Source organism: Hyla sarda, chromosome 1 (assembly GCF_029499605.1).
Source record: "Hyla sarda isolate aHylSar1 chromosome 1, aHylSar1.hap1, whole genome shotgun sequence".
Lineage (NCBI taxonomy): Eukaryota > Metazoa > Chordata > Amphibia > Anura > Hylidae > Hyla > Hyla sarda.
Genome location: NC_079189.1, coordinates 4,198,839 through 4,215,724, shown reverse-complemented (window position 1 = coordinate 4,215,724; position 16,886 = coordinate 4,198,839). Strand labels below are relative to the sequence as shown.

Genomic DNA, 16,886 nt, shown 5'->3' with positions numbered 1-16,886 from the left:
CAGCCTGTGGTACTTCTAATATGTTGTTTCCTGGTTCAAGTATTAGTCTGTTTATTAGTGATTGTACGTCAGTAGACTGTTCTCTCTGATGGACTTTCTTGATTCTAAAGCACTCTACCCCTGAGTCCGTGGGGTACAAAATGTGATACTATGTTATGGGGGAGGGGGGAGGTAGGGGTATGTTGTTGTTGCACATGGCTCCTGATAGGCTTTTACTTCCCACAGTAGGGATGATGTGTAGTGGGCTACCCATCACTGGGTCTTCCCCTAGTCTAGTACTGTTGGTTGTTTTTCTCTCCTTTTTCCTCTGTTTGTTCTCTTCCTTCCTTGTTCTTGTATTTTCCCTCTTGGTTCCCGTCCTCCTTCCCTCCTCGTGTTTTCCCTCCCCCCCCTTCCCTCCCCCTCTGCTGCTGCTTCATGGATACGTTAGCGGTATGCTCTTTTAATGTTCGGGGTCTAAATCTCCCGGAGAAGAGGCGTCAGATCTTATACCACCTTCACAAAAAGAAAGTGTCTGTGGCCCTTCTCCAGGAGACTCATTTCCACTCCCCCTTCAGCCCTCCCATTAAAGATCGGAATTATCCCATATGGTACCATTCTAAGAACCCTGATGCCAAGTCCAAAGGGGTGTCTATTGGGTTTCATAGATCCTTTCAGCCCACCATTACTGACTCTTTGATTGATCCCTTCGGTAGATACCTCTTTTTACAGTTTACCTATGCCTCCCGAGTGTTTACAGTGGCATCTGTTTACTTTGGCTCTTTGCCCCGTATTCGGCAGGCGCTGGCGGGGAATGATCTCATGTCTGTTCCCCCCTCCTCCTCCTCCCTCCGGAGTCTATGGTTCTTGTACGGACGTCTTCGTCACTTTTATCTCTCCCTATGCCCCAGACCACAGCTTCATAGACAGCTTACCCTATTTGAACAGTTGTGCGTGCTCTCCTCTCCCCCTTCTCATACAATTTCAGTGATATACGTAGCGCTGCGAATGGAGATGGAGACTCCCGTTAAGCCTCCCTACCTGTCGAAGTGGGAGTCTGACTTGAATATTTCATTTTCAGATGCTGAGGTCTCTAAGTTGTTTCTCCTCACCCATAAAACTTCCTTGTCCTCCCGGTCTCAGGAGCGGAACTTTAAGATCCTCTCACGGTGGTACAGATGCCCTGACAGGGTCCACGCGATGTTCCCTTCAGTATCGGCGGTGTGCTGGCGCTGTAAAGGAGCATTGGGCACTTACCTTCATATCTGGTGGGGATGCCCCCTTATTAAAACGTTTTGGGATGCAGTGTTTGACCTTTTCAACAGGATCTGTGCTGAGTCTGTTGCCCCTTCACCCACCCTCGCTCTCCTGTCCTTATATCCCTCCTCCATTCCCTGTGCTAAAAGTGGCCTATTGCGTCACTTCTTGAGTGCAGCTCGAACAGTGATTCCGCCTTATTGGAAGTCCACTGTGGCTCCTTCCAGACTGGAGTTCGTGGAGACACTCAACAAGTTTCGTAGGATGGAGGAGTTGGGATGACCGGGATGACAATGAGGTGTTCTTCGGCACATGGTGCTCCTGGGATGCTTTTAGAGAGTCCCCTGAGGCTTACCTGATTCACTGTCAGCTTTGCAGCTTCCCTTATCCCTTACCCTTATCCCCCCCTTCCCCGTGTCCTCCCTTGTCCGCCTTTCCCCTCCTTGCTCCCTTTCCCTAGTCTTTTCTTCCCTGGTTTGTGCTTCTTCTCGTCTTTCTGTTCTTCTTTTGGTCTTCTTTCCTGTCTACTCCTGTCTATTCTTTTTCTGTGAATTGATATTGGGGTATGCTTTTGCCGCTTGATACCGTATAGTCTGGGATTGATGTCCACATAGGCGGCGACTGTTTACCCTTGTCTTACTTTTCTATTGCCAATGTTGTTTATTGGTGACACTTGTGTTTTTGATTTTGTGTTTCCTATGCAATAAACATTGATTTACCACTAAAATGCAAAACACTCTGTGCCTTCACATATAGTAATAATGCCCCATCCTGTGCCCCCACATGTAATAATTATGGCCCCTCCTGCACCCCCCACATAATAATAATGTCCGTCCTGTTCCGCCCACATAATAAAAATGCCCTCTGTTCTGTGCACCTAACATATAATGCCCCCTATGCTGTGCCATTCACATATAATGCCCCCTATGCTGTGCCATTCACATATAATGCCCCCTATGCTGTGCCAATCACATATAATCAGGGCCGTTTGAAGGAATTTGGGGGCCCCAAGCAAAATGGACATGGAGGCCCCCCCCCTTGATGTTCACGCACGTCACGCTCTAGGGCCGGCGTCAGGACGTAGTAACACCGGCCCTTGAATTCTGGGAGCGCGACGTTAGCGAATGTCGATACGAGGCCCCCACATTAGGTGCAGCACAGTTCCCCCCACGTTAGGTGCAGCACAGTTCCCCCCATGTTAGGTGCGGCACAATTCCCCCCACATTAGGTGCGGAACAGTTCCCCCCACGTTTGGTGCAGCAGAATTCCCCCCACATTAGGTGCAGCAGAGTTCCCCCCCACATTAAGTGCAGCAGAGTTCCCCCCACATTAGGTGCAGCAGAGTTCTCCCCACATTAGGCTAGCCGTGTTCCCCCACATTAGGTGCAGTATAGTTCCCCCACATTAAGTGCAGTATAGCTCCCCAAATTAGGTGCAGTATAGTCCCCCACATTATGTGCAGTATAGTTCCCCACATTAGGTGCAGTATAGCTCCCCAAATTAGGTGCAGTATAGTCCCCCACATTAGGTGCAGTATAGTTCCCCCACATTAGGTGCAGTATAGTTCCCCCACATTAGCTGCCGTACATTTCCCCCACATTAGGCTGTAGTTCCCCCACATTAGGTGCAGTATAGTCCCCCAACATTAGGTGCAGTATAGTTACCCACATTAGGTGCAGTATAGTTCCCCACATTAGGTGCAGTATAGTTCTCCTCACATTAGGTTGCAGTATAGTTCTCCACATTAGGTGCAGTCTAGTTCTCACCACATTAGGCTATAGTTCCCCCACATTAGGTGCAGTATAGTCCCCCAACATTAGGTGCAGTATAGTTCTTCACATTAGGTGCAGTATAGTTCCCCCACATTAGGTGCAGTATAGTTCTCCACATTAGGTGTAGTATGTTCCCCCACAGACATACAGCCTCCAGCCATACAGTGTATGGCTGGAGGCTGTATGCCTGTTTACTGCCCTATTTCAGTGCTCCGAACACCATAGCAGTAGGTCCCGGGACTGGAGGAGCACTGAAGCTGATGTGCCGCTAGTCACTTACCATACTGGCCAGCGCATGTCCTGTTCGCTGCTCCGCTCCTCCACGTTGCTTTCCAATGGGCGCACGCACGGGAAGTCAGTGATGTCCCAGCGTGCGCTACCTCCCGGCGGTCCCTGCAAGGGCCGAGAGGGTTAGCAGGGGCATGGTATGTCCTTAATAGGGATGTTCTTAATAGTGATGGGGAAATTTATTGGGGGGGCAATTGCATTATATACACACACACAACACACTGTACACATTACATACTGTACATGCATGCTTCATACACATACTGTACACAATACATACTGTACATGCATCATACACACACACTGTACATATTACATACTGTACATCCACACACACGACACACTGTATACATTACATACTGTACATGCATGCTTCATACACACACATACTGTACACATTACATACTGTACATGCATCATACACACACATACTGTACATGCACACACACAACATACTGTACACATTACATACTGTACATGCATCATACACACACACTGTACATATTACATAATGTACATGCATGCTTCACACATATACTGTACACATTACACACAGTACATGCATTATACACACACAGATACTGTACACATTACTTACTACATGCATGCTTCACACACAACATACTGTACACATTACATACTGTACATGCATGCTTCACACACAAGATACTGTACACATTACATACTGTACATGCATGCTTCATACACACATATACTGTACACATTACATACTGTACATGCATCATACACACAGATACTGTACACATTACTACATGCATGTTTCATATACACACACATACTGTACACATTACATACTGTACATGCATCATGCACACATACTGTACACATTACATACTGTACATGCATCATAAACACACACTGTACATATTACATACTGTACATGCATCATACACACACAACATACTGTACACATTACATACTGTACATGCATGCTTCATACATACAACACACATACTGTACACATTAAATACTGTACATGCATCACACACACTGTACATATTACATACTGTACATGCATCATACACACAAACACACACATACTGTACATATTACATACTGTACATGCATCATACACACACACACATACTGTACACATTACATACTGTATATGCATCACACACACACATACTGTACATATTACATACTGTACATGCCTTATATACACACACAGCACACATACTACACACATTACATACTGTACATGCATTATATATACACAGCACACATACTGCACACATTACATACTGTACATGCATTATATACAGAGAGCACACATACTACACACATTACATACTGTACATGCATTACATACACACAGCACACCTACTACACACATTACATACTGTACATGCATTATATACACACAGCACACATACTGCACACATTACATACTGTACATGCATTATATACACAGAGCACACAAAACATACTGTACATGCATTATATACACACACAGCACACAAACTGCACACATTACATACTGTACATGCATTATACACACAAAGCACACATTACATACTGTACATGCATTATACACACAGAGCACACCTACTGCACACATTGCATACTGTACATGCATTATATACACACATACTACACACATTACATACTGTACATGCATTATATACACATACTGCACACATTACATACTGTTCATGCATTATATACACACATACTACACACATTACATACTGTACATGCATTATATACACATACTTCACACATTACATACTGAACATGCATGCTTCATTCACACACAGATACTGTACACATTACATACTGTACATGCTTCATACACACACAGATAGAATAGATCAGTGTTTCCCAACCAGGATGCCTACAGAGGTTGCAAAACTACAGCCTTTGGCTGTCTGGGCATGCTGGGAGTTGTAGTTTTGCAACAACTGGAGGCACCCTGGTTGGGAAACACTGATATAGATACACACATGCACTTTATATATAGTCATCAACAGAAGTAACACAGGCACAGTACATAGACATACACATATGTACAGACACACACACACACATATATATATATATATATATATATATATATATATATATATATGTATATATATATATATATCTACACACCTGCTTCTACACATGTATATCTATATATCCACACACACATATATATATATATATATATATATATATATATATATACACACACAGCAGGGACACCTACTGTAGTCAGGCCCCATGTTGTACAGCCTCACAGCTCTGTGCTCCCCTCCCTCCTCCTGCTCAGACGGCTAAAGGCTGAGAGAAGAGTCCAGGGCTGAGGGAATATACCAGGTGCCGCGGGGGTGAGGGGAGCGTGATTGTGGTGAGGTGAGAAGAACTCCAAAGCTGCAAGTGAGTTTATTTAAAAAAATAAAAAAATAAAAATGTCAGGCATTTGTCCGGCCCTGGTGATGGGTGGAATTGCCCCGTCGCTACAGGACAGGCAAGCACTGGCTCTTCTCGGGGCCCCCCAGCCAGCTCGGGGCCCCAAGCAATTGCTTGGTTTGCCTGTCCTGTAGCGACGGGCCTGCATATAATGCCCTCTGTCCTGTGCCCCTCACATATAATGCCCCCTGTGCTGTGCCCCTCACATATAATGCCCCCATCATGCTCCCCTAACATTTAATGCCCCCTGTGCTGTGTCCCTCATATAATGCTCTCATCATGTGCCCCTCACATATACTGCCCCCTGTCCTGTGCCCCTAACATATAATGCCCCCTGTGACTTGCCCCTCACATATACTGCCCCCTGTCCTGTGCCCCTCACATATAATGCCCCCTGTGCTGTGCTCCTCACATATAATGCCCTCTGTCCTGTGCCCCTCACATATAATGCCCTCTGTCCTGTGCCCCTCACATATACTGCCCCCTGTCCTGTGCCCCTAACATATAATGCCCCGTGACTTGCCCCTCACATATAATGCCCCCTGTGCTGTGCCCCTCACATATAATGCCCCCTGTCCTGCCCCATAGGGGGCATCATATGTGAGGGGCACATGACAGGAGCATTATATCTGAAGGGCACATGATGATGATGGGGGCATTATATGTGAGGGGCACAGCACAGGGGGCATTATGTGAAGAGCTAATTATGTGAAGATATAATGCTTCTGTCATGTGCCCCTCACATATGATGCCCCCTGTGGGGCAGGACAGGGGGCATTATATGTGAGGGACACAGCACAGGGGGCATTATGTGAAGAGCACAAGACAGGGGACCCTCATGGGCACCTCACATCAAATTTATCCTTTTTTGTTTTTTAATTGCCCCCTGAGCCCAGTGCCATATATTTGTGCCAAACAGTAAAAAAAAAAACAATCCATGCACTTATATAACGTTCCCACACTGAGCAGCTCTCTTCTTCTTATGTGCACAGACTGTGCAGACTGGTGAGCGGCGAGCCGCGGTGACGGGATCTTCAATTGCCCCCCCCTCAGAGTGAGGGTCTATTTACACAACAAGGCTGTCCGGGCATTCTGGGAGTTGTAGTCTTGCAACAGCTGGAGGCACCCTGGTTGGGAAACACTATCCTATTCCCTGTGCCTGCCGTAAAGCATTTGTGCAAATGTTGTAAAGTGCTGTCATACACAGAGGATATAGTAATGGCCGCCCCCTGTGCACATTATTATTCCTATTATTGTTACTACAGGAGCCAAAAACTACACAAATAATCACTCAAAACTCACCTTCTCCACAATCTCTACATAATTCTCACTGCAGGACCTGTGATGATGTCACAATCATGTGACCAGGACACGTGGGGGCGGAGCTCAGCAGGATAGCGGAGAATGTGGATGAAGGACCTGTGAGAATGATCATGTGACAGGAGTGGGCGGGGCTGAGCAGGAGAGGATAAATAGTGGTGAAGGACCTGTGAGGATGGTCATGTGACAGGAGTGGGCGGAGCTGAGCAGTGTAGAGAAGCTTGGTAATGTCAAAGGTGACATTACAGGAGGTTTCTTACATTGGCCCTGATTTACTAAGAGTGTTGTGTAGGTTTCTTTGTGGGTTTTAATTCCCTACAATTTATTTTCCACAGTATTTACTAAGGTTTCCCTACATTTTCCACTTTCCCTACATTTTGCTTACACCTGCTCTGATCTGTAGAGTTTTCCTCACCTGAAATATTTTCTATGGAAACCTCAGTACATATGTTGTTTTTTTGTGAAAATGGCGGGAACACACCCCTTTTTGGGGGTTTTCTTAGTAAAATGAAGAGTTAGTCTGTTTTTTTTTCAATTCTGGCGCACAACCCGACAACACATGTTAAGTTTGCAATAGTAAATGTGGGCCATTGTGTCAGCTTTATAGATGCGACCATCATCTCCTTCTCCTGAATGATCCCCCAAGGATGGACAAGGACAGGAATGAGATGACTAAGAGAATATTACACTTCACCTTGGAGATCCTCCACCTGCTTACCGGAGAGGTGAGGTGACCCATCTACATTTCCACCATTGTTGTCCCCATCTACATTTCCACCATTGTTGTCCCCCATCTACATTTCCACCATTGTTGTCCTCATCTACATTTCCGCCATTGTTGTCCCATCTACATTTCCGCCATTGTTGTCCTCATCTACATTTCTACCATTGTTGTCCTCATCTACATTTCCACCATTGTTGTCCTCCCCATCTACATTTCCATCATTGTTGTCCCCATCTACATTTCCATCATTGTTGCCCCATCTACATTTCCATCATTGTTGCCCCATCTACATTTCCACCATTGTTGTCCCCCCATCTACATTTCCACCATTGTTGTCCCCCCATCTACATTTCCACCATTGTTGTCCCCCCATCTACATTTCCACCATTGTTGCCCCCCCATCTACATTTCCACCATTGTTGTCCCCCATCTACATTTCCACCATTGTTGTCCCCCCATCTACATTTCCACCATTGTTGTCCCCCCATCTACATTTCCACCATTGTTGTTCCCATCTACATTTCCACCATTGTTGTCCCCCATCTACATTTCCACCATTGTTGTCCCCATCTACATTTCCACCATTGTTGTCCTTCATCTACATTTCCACCATTGTTGTCCCCATCTACATTTCCACCATTGTTGTCCTTCATCTACATTTCCACCATTGTTGTCCCCATCTACATTTCCACCATTGTTGTCCCCATCTACATTTCCACCATTGTTGTCCCCCATCTACATTTCCACCATTGTTGTCCCCCCATCTACATTTCCACCATTGTTGTCCCCATCTACATTTCCACCATTGTTGTCCCCATCTACATTTCCACCATTGTTGTCCCCATCTACATTTCCACCATTGTTGTCCCCATCTACATTTCCACCATTGTTGTCCCCCATCTACATTTCCACCATTGTTGTCCCCCCATCTACATTTCCACCATTGTTGTCCCCATCTACATTTCCACCATTGTTGTCCCCATCTACATTTCCACCATTGTTGTCCCCCATCTACATTTCCACCATTGTTGTCCCCCCATCTACATTTCCACCATTGTTGTCCCCATCTACATTTCCACCATTGTTGTCCCCCCATCTACATTTCCACCATTGTTGTCCCCATCTACATTTCCACCATTGTTGTCCCCATCTTTGGCGCCGCTCTATGTTATCGATGTCTTTTTGTAGGTGAGGTCTCCAGATATCACTCTCACTACCTAGTAACATATAAATCTATCCAGCACTGATGTATTCATTCCCTGTTTGTTCCCTACAGATGGAGTCATTGATAGAAATCCACCCGAGAGGTGTCCCCGCCCTCTGTATTCCCAGGACTGTCCAGAGGGAAATGTCCCAGAGAACCATCAGGTAGATGAGGCTGATCCTATATCTCTATAGGGTTTTTTTAAATACAGAAACAAGGAGAGCAATAACTACTGAAAAATTGTATACTTTATTAATCCATATCAAAGTTACAGGGAAAAATAGAAGAATTGTAAAAACATTTAACCCCTTAAGGACCAAGCCCATTTTTCACCTTAACCCCTTAAGGACCAGACCAATTTTTTTTTTGCGTTTTTTTCCTCCTCGCCTTCTAAAATCCATAACTCCTTTATATTTCCATCTACAGACCCATATAAGGGCTTGTTTTTTGTGTGACCAATTGTAGTTTGTAATGAAACCTCTCATTTTACCATAAAATGTATGAAAAACCCAAAAAAATATTTTTTTAGGGAGTAAATGTAAATGAAAACCACAATTTTTAACATTTTGGAGGGTTTTGTTTTCACACTTTACACTTTACGGTATTAATGACATGTGTTCTTTATTCTGTGGGTCAATACGATTAAAATGATCCCCATGGCTCGATACTTTTATATTTTTGTACCGCTTAAAAAAAATAAAATAAAACTTTTTGTACAAAATCAATAATCTAAAATCGCCCTATTTTGACCACCTATAACTTTTTAATGTTTCCGTATATAGGGCGGTATGAGGGCTCATTTTTTGCGGCATCATCTGTACTTTTTATTTATACCACATTTGCTTATATAAAACTTTTAGATAATTTATTATTATTATTTTTTTTTTAATAAAATGTGACAGAAAGGCAGCATTTTTGGACTTTTTTGTTTTTGTTTTTTACGTTTACGCCATTCACCGTGCGGGATCATTAACATTATGTTTTGATATTTCGGACATTTACGCACGCGGCAATACCAAATATGTTTATAAAAAAAATTGAGGGGGTAAAATGGGAAAAACTGACAATTTTCATTTTTATTGGGGGAGGGGATTTTTCACTTTTTCTTTTAAACTTTTTATGTCCCCATAGGAGACTATTTATATCAATCATTTGATTAATAATAGTGTTCAGTGCTATGTATAGGACATAGCACTGATCAGTATTATCGTTGATCTTCTGCTCTGGTCTGCACAATCTCAGACCAGAGCAGGAGACCCCGGGAGACAGATGGGGGCAGGTGAGAGGACCTCCGTCCGCCATTACAGATGATCGGAACGCCACAGGAGCGCTGCGGGCGATCCGATCATCTATTTTAACAAGCGCATTGAGATTCAGGCTTGAGCAATCGACCGCAGATAACCCTGATCACTGCAAAGCTATGGCTTTGCAGTGAACAGGGTATAAGATCAGTGTGTGCAGTGTTATAGTCCCTATGGCATAACAATGATCAGCATAAGAGATCAGTGTGTGCAGTGTTATAGGTCCCTATGGGATAACAATGATCAGTATAAGAGATCAGTGTGTGCAGTGTTATAGGTCCCTATGGGATAACAATGATCAGTATAAGAGATCAGTGTGTGCAGTGTTATAGGTCCCTATGGCATAACAATGATCAGTATAAGAGATCAGTGTGTGCAGTGTTATAGCCCCCTATGGCATAACAATGATCAGCATAAGAGATCAGTGTGTGCAGTGTTATAGCCCCCTATGGCATAACAATGATCAGCATAAGAGATAAGTGTGTGCAGTGTTATAGGTCCCTATGGGATAACAATGATCAGTATAAGAGATCAGTGTGTGCAGTGCTATAGCCCCCTATGGCATAACAATGATCAGTATAAGAGATCAGTGTGTGCAGTGTTATAGGTCCCTACGGGATAACAATGATCAGTATAATAGATCAGTGTGTGCAGTGCTATAGGTCGCTATGGGATAACAATGATCAGTATAACAGATCAGTGTGTGCAGTGTTATAGTTCCTATGGGATAACAATGATCAGTATAAGAGATCAGTGTGTGCAGTGTTATAGCCCCCTATGGGATAACAATGATCAGTATAAGAGATCAGTGTGTGCAGTGTTATAGTCCCCTATGGGATAACAATGATCAGTATAAGAGATCAGTGTGTGCAGTGCTATAGGTCCCTATGGGATAACAATGATCAGTATAAGAGATCAGTGTGTGCAGTGTCATAGGTCCCTATGGGATAACAATGATCAGTATAAGAGATCAGTGTGTGCAGTGTTATAGCCCCCCTATAGGATAACAATGATCAGTATAAGAGATCAGTGTGTGCAGTGTTATAGTCCCCTATGGGATAACAATGATCAGTATAAGAGATCAGTGTGTGCAGTGCTATAGGTCCCTATGGGATAACAATGATCAGTATAAGAGATCAGTGTGTGCAGTGTTATAGTCCCCTATGGGATAACAATGATCAGTATAAGAGATCAGTGTGTGCAGTGCTATAGGTCCCTATGGGATAACAATGATCAGTATAAGAGATCAATGTGTGCAGTGTTATAGTCTCCTATGGGATAACAATGATCAGTATAAGAGATCAGTGTGTGCAGTGCTATAGGTCCCTATGGGATAACAATGATCAGTATAAGAGATCAATGTGTGCAGTGTTATAGTCTCCTATGGGATAATAATGATCAGTATAAGAGATCAGTGTGTGCAGTGTTATAGGTCCCTATGGGATAATAATGATCAGTATAAGAGATCAGTGTGTGCAGTGCTATAGGTCCCTATGGGATAACAATGATCAGTATAAGAGATCAATGTGTGCAGTGTTATAGTCTCCTATAGGATAATAATGATCAGTATCAGAGATCAATGTGTGCAGTGTTATAGTCTCCTATGGGATAACAATGATCAGTATAAGAGATCAGTGTGTGCAGTGCTATACGTCCCTATGGGATAACAATGATCAGTATAAGAGATCAATGTGTGCAGTGTTATAGTCTCCTATGGGATAATAATGATCAGTATAAGAGATCAGTGTGTGCAGTGTTATAGGTCCCTATGGGATAATAATGATCAGTATAAGAGATCAGTGTGTGCAGTGCTATAGGTCCCTATGGGATAACAATGATCAGTATAAGAGATCAATGTGTGCAGGGTTATAGTCTCCTATAGGATAATAATGATCAGTATCAGAGATCAATGTGTGCAGTGTTATAGTCTCCTATGGGATAACAATGATCAGAATAAGAGATCACTGTGTGCAGTGCTATAGGTCCCTATGGGATAACAATGATCAGTATAAGAGATCAATGTGTGCAGTGTTATAGTCTCCTATGGGATAATAATGATCAGTATAAGAGATCAGTGTGTGCAGTGTTATAGGTCCCTATGGGATAATAATGATCAGTATAAGAGATCAGTGTGTGCAGTGCTATAGGTCCCTATGGGATAACAATGATCAGTATAAGAGATCAATGTGTGCAGTGTTATAGTCTCCTATAGGACCTATAACACTGCAAAAAAAAGTGTAAAAAAAAGTTAATAAATGTGATTTAACGCTTTCCTTAATAAAAGTTCAAATCACCCCCCTTTTCCCAATAAAAAAACCCAGCATGTAAATAAAAATACACATATGTGGTATCGCCGCGTGCGTAAATGTCGGAATTATGAAAATATATAATTAATTAAACCGCACGGTCAATGGCGTGCGCGCAAAAAAATTCCAAAGTCCAAAATAACGTATTTTTGGTCACTTTTTATATCATGAAAAAGTGAATAAAAAGCGATCAAAAAGTCCGATCAATACAAAAATGGTACCGTTAAAAACTTCAGATCACGGCGCAAAAAATGAGCCTTCATACCGCCCCGTACACGGAAAAATAAAAAAGTTATAGGGGTCAGAAGATGAGAATTTTAAACGTATACATTTTCCTGCATGTAGTTATGATTTTTTCCAGAAGTCCGACAAAATCACCTATATAAGTCGGGGATCATTATAACCGTATGGACCTACAGAATAATGATAAGGGGTCATTTTTACCGAAAAATGTACTGTGTAGAAACGGAAGCCCCCAAAATTACAAAATGGCGTTTTTTCGTCAATTTTGTCGCACAATGATTTTTTTTTCCGTTTCGCCGTAGATTTTTGGGTAATATGACTAATTTCACTGCAAAGTAGAATTGGTGGCGCAAAAAATAAGCATCATATGGATTTTTAGGTGCAAAATTGAAAGGGTTATGATTTTTAAAACGTGATGAGGAAAAAACGAAAGTGCAAAAACTGAAAAACCCCCGGTCCTTAAGGGGTTAAAGGGTTAAGGAGCAGTGTAACCAGTGTTGCCATGGGAAGACATATCACACTGAAATGGGGTGCACTAAACATCCAGGACAGCTGTCCTACTAATGGCATTAACGCTGACTAATGTATATAGATGCCCATACAGTGAAAGGATCACACAACCATTACTGAGAACCCTCTGACACTGGCTGCCCCAACGTACGTTTCGTCTGACTTGACTTTATCAAGGGACGATGATATGATACAAAGGTGCTGGGTTACACTGCTCTTCAATGTTTTTAGAATTCTTCTATTTTTACCTGTAATTTTAACCCCTTGGGGACGGAGCCCATTTTGACCTTAAAGGGGTACTCCGGCGCTAAGACATCTTATCCCCTATCCAAAGGATAGGGGATAAGATGCCTAATCACAGGGGGCCCGCCGTTGGGGACCCCCGTGATCTTGCACGCAGCACCCCATTACAATCGCTCCGGGTCTGATTACTGGCGATCACGGGGCAGGAGCATTGTGACATCACGGCCCTGCCCCCGAGTGACGTCAAGCCCCGCCCCCTCAATGCAAGCCTATGGGAGGGGGCGTGACCGCTGTTTACAGTGAGTTTCCCGCTGCAGCGGAGAATTTGCCGCATCTCAAACTTGAAGCAGGAAACTTGCTGTAAACCCCCGCCCATGTGAATGTACCCTGTACATTCACATGGGAGGGGGGGGGGGGGGCAAAACTACAACTCCCGGCATGCACTGAAAGACAGTGCATGCTGGGAGTTGTAGTTATGCACCAGCTGGAGGCACACTGGTTGGGATTGGGAAACACTGAGTTAGGTAACAGACTACTGCAATGTTTCCGCACCACTGTCTGTTTCCTTACTCAGTGTTTCCCAATGAATGAGCCTCCAGCTGTTGCAAAACTACAACTCCCAACATGCACGGTCTGTCAATGCATGCTGGGAGTTAGTTTTGCAACAGCAGGAGGCACACGGGTTGAGAAACACTGAGTTAGAAAACAGACATTGTTTCCCAACCAGTGTGTCTCCAGTTGTTGCAAAACTACAACTCCCAGCATGCCCAGACAGCCGAAGGCATGTTGGGAGTTGTAGTTATGCAACAACTGGAGGAGAACAGTTTGGGGACCACTGTGTAGTGTAGTGGTCTCCAAACTGTAGTCCTCCAGATGTAGCAAAACTTCAATTACAAGCATGCCCAGGCATGCTGGGAGTTGTAGTTCGGCCACATCTGAAGGGCCAGATATATATATAATCCCTTTCCGACCCATGATATACAAAAAATTTTTTTTTAAATATATAGAAATGTAAACATTTTCTCATTTAAAAAAAAAAACAAAAATAAAAACTCCACTTATAATAATGTAATAATAATAATAATAATAATAAAGGGGTTAAAAAGCCAGAACTACACAAACATGGCAACAGTAAGAACTGCAGCTTAAAAAATAAACCCAAAACAACTGCAAACAGAAAAAAGTTCAAGGGGTCCTTTTTATTATTATTATTATTATTTTATGATGAGATTTTGTATTTCTTGTGTATATAGATGTAACCTAAGCCTGTAATGTCCGATGAACAATCCTATAACCTGATATCATTCTATCTAATTCATTTATGTCATTGTTTATGTTTATTACCTATAACCAATAAATCTGCTTATTTTTTATAATACGTGTTATTTTATTATATTGTAAAACTGCCCTCTAAGGGTTAATGCCGTCTAAAATAGAATTTATCTGAAACGTCTGAGGAATAATCGGCCCAGAAGGGAATTGTATCCATTATATTTGTCTTCAACTCAACAGATCAGAATCCTGATAATTGTCATAATTGTGAGTTATGTGGCGATTAAATTACTGACACCCTTACTGCTGGGGTGACACACTGTAACAAACCTCCTCCTCATGTATTCTCCTTACTGCTGGGGTGACACACTGTAACAAACCTCCTCCTCATATAATCTCCTTACTACTGGGGAGACACACTGTAACAAACCTCCTCCTCATGTAATCTCCTTACTACTGGGGTGACACACTGTAACAAACCTCCTCCTCATGTAATCTCCTTACTACTGGGGAGACACACTGTAACAAACCTCCTCCTCATGTAATCTCCTTACTACTGGGGTGACACACTGTAACAAACCTCCTCCTCATGTAATCTCCATACTACTGGGGTGACACACTGTAACAAAACTCCTCCTCATGTAATCTCCTTACTACTGGGGTGACACACTGTAACAAACCTCCTCATCATGTAATCTCCTTACTACTGGGGTGACACACTGTAACAAACCCCCTCCTCATATAATCTCCTTACTGCTGGGGTGACACACTGTAACAAACCTCCTCCTCATGTAATCTCCTTACTACTGGGGTGACACACTGTAACAAACCTCCTCATGTAATCTCCTTACTACTGGGGAGACACACTGTAACAAACCTTCTCCTCATGTAATCTCCTTACTGCTAGGGTGACACACTGTAACAAACCTCCTCCTCATGTAATCTCCTTACTACTGGGGTGACACACTGTAACAAACCTCCTCCTCATGTTATCTCCTTACTACTGGGGTGACACACTGTAACAAACCTCCTCCTCATGTTATCTCCTTACTACTGGGGTGACACACTGTAACAAACCTCCTCCTCATGTAATCTCCTTACTACTGGGGTGACACACTGTAACAAACCTCCTCCTCATGTAATCTCCTTACTACTGGGGTGACACACTGTAACAAACCTCCTTCTCATGTAATCTCCTTACTACTGGGGTGACACACTGTAACAAACCTCCTCATGTAATCTCCTTACTACTGGGGAGACACACTGTAACAAACCTTCTCCTCATGTAATCTCCTTACTGCTGGGGTGACACACTGTAACAAACCTCCTCCTCATGTAATCTCCTTACTACTGGGGTGACACACTGTAACAAACCTCCTCATGTAATCTCCTTACTACTGGGGTGACACACTGTAACAAACCTCCTCCTCATGTTATCTCCTTACTACTGGGGTGACACACTGTAACAAACCTCCTCCTCATGTTATCTCCTTACTACTGGGGTGACACACTGTAACAAACCTCCTCCTCATGTAATCTCCTTACTACTGGGGTGACACACTGTAACAAACCTCCTCCTCATGTAATCTCCTTACTACTGGGGTGACACACTGTAACAAACCTCCTCCTCATGTAATCCCCTTACTGCTGGGGTGACACACTGTAACAAACCTCCTCCTCATGTAATCCCCTTACTGCTGGGGTGACACACTGTAACAAACCTCCTCCTCATGTAATCTCCTTACTACTGGGGTGACACACTGTAACAAACCTCCTCCTCATGTAATCTCCTTACTACTGGGGTGACACACTGTAACAAACCCCCTCCTCATGTAATCTCCTTACTACTGGGGTGACACACTGTAACAAACCTCCTCCTCATGTAATATCCTTACTACTGCGGTGACACACTGTAACAAACCTCCTCCTCATGTAATCTCCTTACTACTGGGGTGACACACTGTAACAAGCCCCCTCCTCATGTAATCTCCTTACTACTGGGGTGACACACTGTAACAAACCTCCTCCTCATGTCATCTCCTTACTACG

The 16,886-nt window shown here is 43.3% G+C and overlaps 1 protein-coding gene and 1 long non-coding RNA gene across 3 annotated transcripts in view; one reads left to right on the top strand and one right to left on the bottom strand.

The window, feature by feature from the left end:
* LOC130306379 (zinc finger protein 845-like) overlaps window positions 1-16,886 on the bottom strand; it is a 316,660-nt gene that overhangs the window by 89,312 nt on the left and 210,462 nt on the right. The gene's annotated exons all lie outside the window — the stretch shown is intronic.
* The window catches only part of LOC130290274 (uncharacterized), a 36,964-nt gene continuing 27,290 nt past the window's right edge, over window positions 7,213-16,886 (top strand). For both annotated transcript variants that reach the window (XR_008847564.1, XR_008847560.1), the window contains exons 1-3: window positions 7,213-7,322; window positions 7,634-7,759; window positions 9,035-9,126. This is a non-coding gene — a long non-coding RNA (uncharacterized LOC130290274). The remainder of the gene's footprint in view (window positions 7,323-7,633; window positions 7,760-9,034; window positions 9,127-16,886) is intronic.